An 8808-nucleotide genomic window follows, 5' to 3' on the forward strand; every position below is an offset into this window, starting at 1 on the left:
TAACCTCTCTCGTTAGCCCGCGGCCCTCCTCGCGCGCGTCTGAAAGTTGTCCCGGACCCGACCCGAACAGTCGTTACCGTTGTGTCCGGGTCATCCCCAAAACATCTACAAAACGTCTCCGTTTTGTTATTTGGACTTCCTAACATATTTTTCTCGACCGTCCGATTACGATCGGAGAGACGAGGTAGCCCCTACCCAAATATCCACATGCTATATATGTACTAGCCTAACCCTAAAATCAAGGAGGGATGTCCCATCCTTCCCCCTCGCGCCGCCACTTTCCAAATCCCACATCGGGATCCTCCCTGATCCCCTCGTCCACTTTGTTTTCCCCGTCGCTCGAATCAGGGCCTCCCCTGCCTTCCCGATCCATCCATCCATCCAACCATCAGCCAGCCACAGCGCCTCCCTGCTCGATCGTGTGCTCGAGGCGCCCGAGCACCTCGTGCTTCTCCTCGTCGCCAGAGACGAGCACCAGGACCAGGCCGTCCCCGCACCGTGCCCCTGCCTCTCCCTTCTTCTTCCTTCCCTCCTCCTTCTCTCACATGCTCTCTCTATTCATGCAACAGGGAGCCAGCGAGGAGTTTGCGCCGGCCATCCTCGCCTCTCGCGCCCGGAGGTCGTCGTCCTTGAGCTCCTCAACCCGTTCCCGCCTACCTCGTTTCCGGACCCAAGCCATGGCTGCCGCCAAGTTCATCGGGATGCTGCTGCTTCCCACCACCCGGACCCGGCCTGGAGTCGGCGCCCTCGGCCGTTTTCCCCGCCGTCTCCGACAACCACGAGAACCTCCTCGTCCCCGCCGCTGCCTCGCTGGAGGGTTCGTGCCGTCTGATGCCATCGTCGTTTGCAAACTCAATCGCCACCTTCGCCGCCATCCGTGAAACCCGACGAAGCCAATCACCAGGACCCGCAGAAGCCATCTCCGGTGACTGGCCGACGAGCCCGTTGCCGGTGAGAACCTCCATCGCGCTCCTGCCATCTCCTTGCAGTCTCTCTCCTGTCCATCTCTTCCTCTCTCTGAATCCTCTCTCGTTTCTTCGACAGGAGCTGTCGCCGCCGCTGCAGTTCGTCCTCCTGCAACACGCTGCCCCTTGCGGCATGCTCGCGCGTCCCCCACCGCGGCCTCCCTAGCAGGTTTCCGCATCCCCGCAGGCCCTCTACAACCACAGCAGCAGTTGTTGTTCGCTCCCGTCGCCGGAGAATCCCCGTGCGCCCGCTTCAGGTTGTGTCTGCCCATATGCTTTAATTTCTGTTCGTATCCCTTTGCATCACAATTACAGAGCTAGCTTAGTGGCTAGCACAGCCTCTATCCCTTTGAGGGGTCTGGGGTTCGAATCCCAGCAGCCCCATTTTGCTCTGCTTTCCTGTTATTTTTGCACACCCATGTCTGCTTCGGGCTAGATCTGCTATTGGGCTTGCATAGTGCGTTGCATTCGGCCCGGCTATATTTTTTTCCCTGCCGACGAATTTCCTAATATCCAGTGCATGCATAATTACATCAATTTGCCACTGTTTTGCATTGTTAATAACAAATTAACCATGCATCGGCTTAAAATGTTTTAAACATGTAAAATGACTAGAATTTCATCTAGTTTCATAATATACCACTTTCATGCATGTTAAAAATGTTTAAAATGATGTTTGCTTATATTTTGCCTATTGCCATGCTAAAATGTTTTAATTCATAACTAAATAACCGTAGCTCCAAACTTAACAAACTTTATATGTAAATGGGGTAGAAAAATGCATAGTTTAACATGGTGGCATCTCTTTGCATGTTTAACAACTCTAAAATATGGTTTAGGGCAGAACAGTACCAAACCTAATATATGCGTATGAGGATTTTTCGGAATTGTTGTTCGTTGTTTCCGGCCTCATTTAAACTTGACTAGATAGATAGTTTTACTTTGTTTCACCCTCTTGCCATGTTTAACAACATTTAATATTGTTGGGTACATAAACGAGATCGAACTAAATACTTGAATGTGGTGTTTCGTCAATATGCAACGGAGTTGTATGTTGAGCTCCACTTAATTTGTAGGATTGTTTGTGCATTTTGCCATGCCATGCTTCATTAAACCGGACATGCATCATACTTGATTGTGCTTCATGCCATGTTTATGTGGTGGTTGTTTACTATGTTGTTTGCTTTCTTTCCGGTGTACTTCTTCTCGGTAATCCGGTAATGTCGCGTTTGTGAAGATCCGTTCGACTACGTCCGTTTGTCTTCTTCATGGACTCGTTCTTCTTGCTTGCGGGATCTCAGGCAAGATGACCATACCCTCGAAATCACTTCTATCTTTGCTTGCTAGATGCTCGATCTTTTGTTGTGCCTATGCTGCGATACCTACCACTTGCTTATCATGCCTCCCATGTTGTTAAACCAAGCCTCTAACCCACCTTGTCCTAGCAAACCGTTGTTTGGCTATGTTACCGCTTTGCTCAGCCCCTCTTATAGCGTTGTTAGTTGCAGGTGAAGATTGAAGTTTGTTTCCTTGTTGGAACATGGAGATGTTGTTCCTTGTTGGAACATGTTTACTTGTTGGGATATCAAAATATCTCTTATCTAATTAATGCATCTATATACTTGGTAAAGGGTGGAAGGCTCGGCCTTATGCCTGGTGTTTTGTTCCACTCTTGCCGCCCTAGTTTCCGTCATATCGGTGTTATGTTCCCGGATTTTGCGTTCCTTACACGGTTGCGTTATAATGGGAACCCCTTGACAGTTCGCCTTGAATAAAACTCCTCCAGCAAGGCCCAACATTGGTTTTATCATTTGCCACCTAGCCTTTTCTTTCCCTTGGGTAGGCCTGCCCAAGGGTCATCTTTATTTAAACCCCCGAGCCAGTGCTCCTCTGAGTGTTGGTCCAACTTGTCAGCCGCCGGTGGCCACCAGGGGCAACTTTGGGCTGACCTACCGGAAGTTTGGACAATCCGGTGTGCCCTGAGAACGAGATATGTGCAGGGATTTGTCAGCACATTCGAGTGGCTTTGCTGATCTTGTTTTACCATTGTCGAAATGTCTTGTAACTGGGATTCTGAGTCTGATCGTGTCTTCCCGCTGGAAGGAATATCCTTCGTTGACCGTGAGATCTTGTGATGGGCTAAGTTGGGACACCCCTGTAGGGATTTGAACTTTCGAAAGCCATGCCCGCAGTTATGGGCAGATGGGAATTTGTTAATGTCCGGTTGTAGAAAGCCTGAAGTTGACCTTAATTAAAATACATCAACCGCGTATGTAACCGTGATGGTCTCTTCTCGGTGGAGTCCGGGAAGTGAACACGGTGTTGGAGTAATGTTTGACGTAGGTTGTTCTAGGATCACTTCTTGATCATAGTTCTTCGTTCGTGCTTTGCCTTCTCTTCTCGCTCTCTTTTGCAAACAGGATAGCCACCATATATGCTAGTCGCTTGCTGCAGCTCCACCTCATACCTTTACCTTACCCATAAGCTTAAATAGTCTTGATCGCAAGGGTGTGAGTTTGTTGAGTCCCCGTGGCTCACAGATACTTCCAAAACCAGCTTGCAGGTGCCGTTGAACCGTGCCTGTGACGCAACTGAGCTTAGGAGGAGCTCGATGAAGACTTTGTCCGTTGTGTTGTTTCATTCCAGTTGATCAGTAGTGGAGCCCAGTTGGGGTCGATCGGGGATCTTTGTAGCATTTGGGGTAGTCTTCTTTTATTTTGGCTCCGTAGTCGGGCCTTGATTGTAACTGGTTGATGTAATGCTTTATTCATGTAATTGTGTGAAGTGGCGATTGTAAGCCAACTATGTATCTTTTCCCTTATTGTATTACATGGGTTGTTTGCGAAGATTACCTCACTTGCGACATTGCTTTCAATGCGGTTGTGCCTCTAACTCGTGCTTCGACACGTGGGAGATATAGCCGCATCGAGGGCGTTACAAGTTGGGCTCATCCCCTGGGCTCACTGGCGAGAGAGTGCAGCGGCTGCTGCTGTTGTCTGAAGAAAAGAGAGAGAGAGAGAGGTTCAGAGAAGGAACAGGGGAAGGAAGCAGAGAGAGACGACGGGCAGGGAACTCCGGCGAGATGGCAGTGAGATGCAGCAGCAGGGTTCGGATGCCACGGCGGACTCCAACGACTTGGCGAGGCGGCGGACTTGATGGATGGCGACGCGGCAGGAGCTCGGTGCGGGGTCGTGGGGCTCCGGCGACAGGGAGGCACGGCCATGGCGAGGCCGGGGTGCAGACGGCGCGGAGACGGCCAGATCCGGGCAGCCTGCCTTGGTCTCTCCAGCCGCAGCGCCTAAGGCCCGGCCTGCTCCCTTCCAGATCTAAGCCGGCCCAGCCAAGGTCCGATGTGAGCAGTCCCTGCAGCCCCTCCTCTGTGTTAGCCCAGTTTGTGAAGATTCGGCCCATGTCACGTTTTTTTTTCGTTCTGTGATTTGTCTATTTATCCATTGTTTGCTTGTTTTACAAAAAAACCCTTGTGCTTCATGCATATAATAACTTAACAACCGTGCATCGGTTTGAAATGATTTATATATGAAACTTGCTTAGAATTTTGTCTAGTTTAGTATTATTCAACTTTCACCCATGTTTAAAATGTTTAAAATGATGTTTGCATTATTCGCTCCTATGCCATGCTAAAATGCTTTAATTCAAAACTAAATAACCGTAACTTGGTTTGTAATAAACTTTATATGTAAATGGGGTAGGAAAAATGCCTAGTTTAACATGGTGGCTTTACTTTTGCATGTTTAACAACTCTAAAATATTGTTTAGGGCAGAACAGTACCGAACCTAATATACGCATATGGGGATTTACCGGAATTGTTGTTCGATGCTTCCAGCCTCATTTAACCTTGACTAGATAGGTAGTTTTACTTTGCTTCACCCTCTTGTCATGTTTAACAACATTTAATATTGTTGGGTACATAAACGAGATCGAACTAAATAACTTGTCATGGTGTTTCGTCAATATGCAACTTGTTGCATATTGAGCTCCACTTAATTTGTAGGGTTGCTTATGCACTTTGCCATGCCATGCTTCATTAAACCGGACATGCATCATACTTGATTGTGCATCATGCCATGTTCATGTCGTGGTTGTTTACTATGTTGTGTGCTTCTTTCCGGTGTTGCTTCTTCGGGTTGGTTCCGAGAACGTCGTGATTGTGAGGACCCGTTCGTCTACGTCCGTTTGGCTTCTTCATGGACTCGTTCTTCTTCCTTGCGGGATTTCATGCAAGATGACCATACCCTCGAAATCACTTCTATCTTTGCTTGCTAGATGCTCGCTCTTTTGCTATGCCTATGCTACGATGCCTACCACTTGCTTATCATGCCTCCCAAATTGCCATGTCAAACCTCTAACCCACCTTGTCCTAGCAAACCGTTGATTGGCTATGTTACCGCTTTGCTCAGCCCCTCTTATAGCGTTGCTAGTTGTAGGTGAAGATTGGAGTTCGTTCCTTGTTGGAACATTGATTATTTTTGGGATATCACTATATTATCTTGTTATCTTAATGCATCTATATACTTGGTAAAGGGTGGAAGGCTCGGCCTTATGCTTGGTGTTTTGTTCCACTCTTGTCGCCCTAGTTTCCGTCATATCGGTGTTATGTTCCCGGATTTTGCGTTCCTTACGCGGTTGGGTAATAATGGGCACCCCTTGACAAATCGCCTTGAATAAAACTCTTCCAGCAATGCCCAACCTTGGTTTTACCAGTTGCCACCTAGCCTCTTTTTCCCTTGGGTTTCTGGAGCCCAAGGGTCATCTTATTTAAACCCCCTGGGCCAGTGCTCCTCCGAGTGTTGGTCCAAACTAGAGCCCTGTGCAGCGCCCCCTCAGGGAAACTCGAGGTTTGGTTTTAGTTGTACGGATTGCTCATCCGAGTGTGCCCTGAGAACGAGATATGTGCGGCTCCTATCGGGATTTGTCGGCACATTCGGGCGGTGTTGCTGGATTTGTTTTTACTTGTCGAAGTTGTCTTGTAGAACCGGGATACCGAGTCTGATCGGAATGTCTCGGGAGAAGGTATATCCTTCGTTAACCGTGAGAGCTTGTCATGGGCTAAGTTGGGACTCCCCTGCAGGGATTTGAATTTTCGAAAGCCGTGCCCGCGGTTATGGGCAGATGGGAATTTGTTAATGTCTGGTTGTAGATAACTTGAACCTTAACTTAATTAAAATGAATCAACGGCGTGTGTAACCGTGATGGTCTCTTCTCGGCGGAGTCCGGGAAGTGAACACGGTGTTGGAGTAATGCTTGACGCAGGTTGTTCTCTAGTTCTTCGTTCATGCTTTGCCTTCTCTTCTCGCTCTCATTTGCGAACAGGTTAGCCAACATATATGCTAGTTGCTTGCTGCAGCTCCACATATTACCTTGCCTTTCCTATAAGCTTAAATAGTCTTGATCGCGAGGGTGTGAGATTGCTGAGTCCCCGTGGCTCACAGATTACTTCCAAACCAGATGCAGGGCCCGATGACTCCGTTCCAGATGATGCGCTTGAGCTCAAGTGGGAGTCCGACGAAGACTCACGCTATTACTATGTGCCTTTCCCTGATGATCAGTAGTGGTGCCCAGTTGGGGCGATCGGGAACATGTTGCTTGTTGGGGTTGATCTTTTATTTTGGTACCGTAGTCGGACCATGATTGTATTGGATGATGTAATGCTATTTATGTACTTTGTGTGGCGTGGCGAGTGTAAGCCGACTATGTATCTTTTTCCCTTATGTATTACATGGGTTGTGTGAAGATTACCTCACTTGCGACATTGCTTTCAATGCGGTTATGCCTCTAAGTCGTGCTTCGACACGTCGGAGATATAGCCGCATCGAGGGCGTTACAAGTTGGTATTAGAGAACATTTAGATAGACTGCCTGTCAAGTTTCATCGCATTCGGAGAACATTTTCCGGCCACTAATAAAATAATATTTCAGAGGTGCCGTGGGCGCGTGCAAGTGTGTCTGGGCTCAGAACAGACAACAGAAGGAACTGGGGAAACCCGGACGGATGCAGGTTTTGAAAACATGATGATGCAATGCACATGATGACATGACAAGATGCAACACGCAAGAGAATGACATGGCAACAGCATCGAATAACTGGCAGACACCTGGCGCAATGGTCTCGGGGCGTTACAATGTTCATGATAATTAAGTTCATCTAATAAAATTATTTAATGAACTCCCACTCAGATAGACATCCCTCTAGTCATCTAAGTGAAACATGATCTGAATCGACTAGGCCGTGTCCGATCATCACGTGAGACGGACTAGTCATCAATGGTGAACATCTCATGTTAATCGTATCTTCTATATGACTCATGTTCGACCTTTCGGTCTTCCGTGTTCCGAGGCCATGTCTGTACATGCTAGGCTCGTCAAGTCAACCTAAGTGTTTCGCATGTGTCCCGAGGACATGTCTGTACATGCTAGGCTCGTCAACACCCGTTGTATTCGAACGTTAGAATCTATCACACCCGATGATCACGTGGTGCTTCGAAACAACGAACCTTCGCAACGCTGCACAGTTAGGGGGAACACTTTTCTTGAAATTTTAGAGAGGGATCATCTTATTTAAGCTACCGTCGTTCTAAGAAAATAAGATGTAAAACATGATAAACATCACATGCAATCAAATAGTGACATGATATGGCCAATATCATTTTGCTCCTTTTGATCTCCATCTTTGGGGCTCCATGATCATCGTTGTCACCGGCATGACACCATGATCTCCATCATCGTGTCTTCTTGAAGTTGTCTCATCATCTATTACTTCTACTACTATGGCTAACGTTTTACCAATAAAGTAAAGTAATTACATGACGTTTATGTTGACACGCATGTCATAGATAAATTAAGACAACTCCTATGGCTCTTGCCGGTTGTCATACTCATCGACATGCAAGTCGTGATTCCTATTACAAGAACATGATCAATCTCATACATCACATATATCATTCATCACATCCTTTTGTCCATATCACATCACAAGGCATATGCTGCAAAAACAAGTTAGACGTCCTCTAAATGTTGTTGCAAGTTTTTACGTGGCTGCTATAGGTTTCTAGCAAGAACGTTTCTTACCTACGCGAAAACCACAACGTGATATGCCAATTTCTATTTACCCATCATAAGGACCCTTTTCATCTAATCTGATCTGACTAAAGTGGGAGAGACAGACACCCGCTAGCCACCTTATGCAACTAGTGCATGTTAGTTGGTGGAACCAGTCTCACGTAAGAGTACGTGTAAGGTCGGTCCGGGCCGCTTCATCCCACGATGCCGCCGAATCAAGATAAGACTAGTAACGGCAAGTAAATTGACAAAATCGACACCCACAACTGCTTTGTGTTCTACTCGTGCATAGAAACTACGCATAGACCTAGCTCATGATGCCAATGTTGGGGATCGTAGCAGAAATTTAAAATTTTCTACGCATCACCAAGATAAATCTATGGAGTAATCTACCAACGAGGGGAAGGGGACTGCATCTACATACCCTTGTAGATCCCTAAGCGGAAGCGTTGCAAGAACGTGGATGAAGGAGTCGTACTCGTGGCGATTTAGATCGCGGTTGATTCCGATCTAAGCGCCGAACAACGGCGCCTCCGTGTTCAACACAAGTGCAGCCCGGTGACGTCTCCTACGCCTTGATCCAGCAAGGGGAGAAGGAGAGGTTGGGGAAGATTCCGTCCAGCAGCAGCACGACGGCGTGGTGGTGGTGGAGGAGCGCGGGACTCCAGCAGGGCTTCGCCAAGCACTATGAGAGACGAGGAGGGAGAGGGGTAGGGCTGCGCCAACAGGGAGATCGAATCGTGTGTTGGGCTGCCCCTTTGCCTCC

General features: G+C 47.7%; 1 long non-coding RNA gene across 1 annotated transcript; it reads left to right on the plus strand.

Moving 5' to 3' along the window:
* Positions 1-264: 264 nt before the first annotated feature.
* Positions 265-2260, plus strand: LOC119297041. The gene is made up of 3 exons (XR_005145497.1): positions 265-951; positions 1045-1222; positions 2203-2260. It is a non-coding gene; the product is annotated as an uncharacterized LOC119297041 (long non-coding RNA).
* The last annotated feature ends 6548 nt before the right edge of the window (positions 2261-8808 follow it).

Source organism: Triticum dicoccoides, chromosome 5A (genome assembly GCF_002162155.2).
Source record: "Triticum dicoccoides isolate Atlit2015 ecotype Zavitan chromosome 5A, WEW_v2.0, whole genome shotgun sequence".
Lineage (NCBI taxonomy): Eukaryota > Viridiplantae > Streptophyta > Magnoliopsida > Poales > Poaceae > Triticum > Triticum dicoccoides.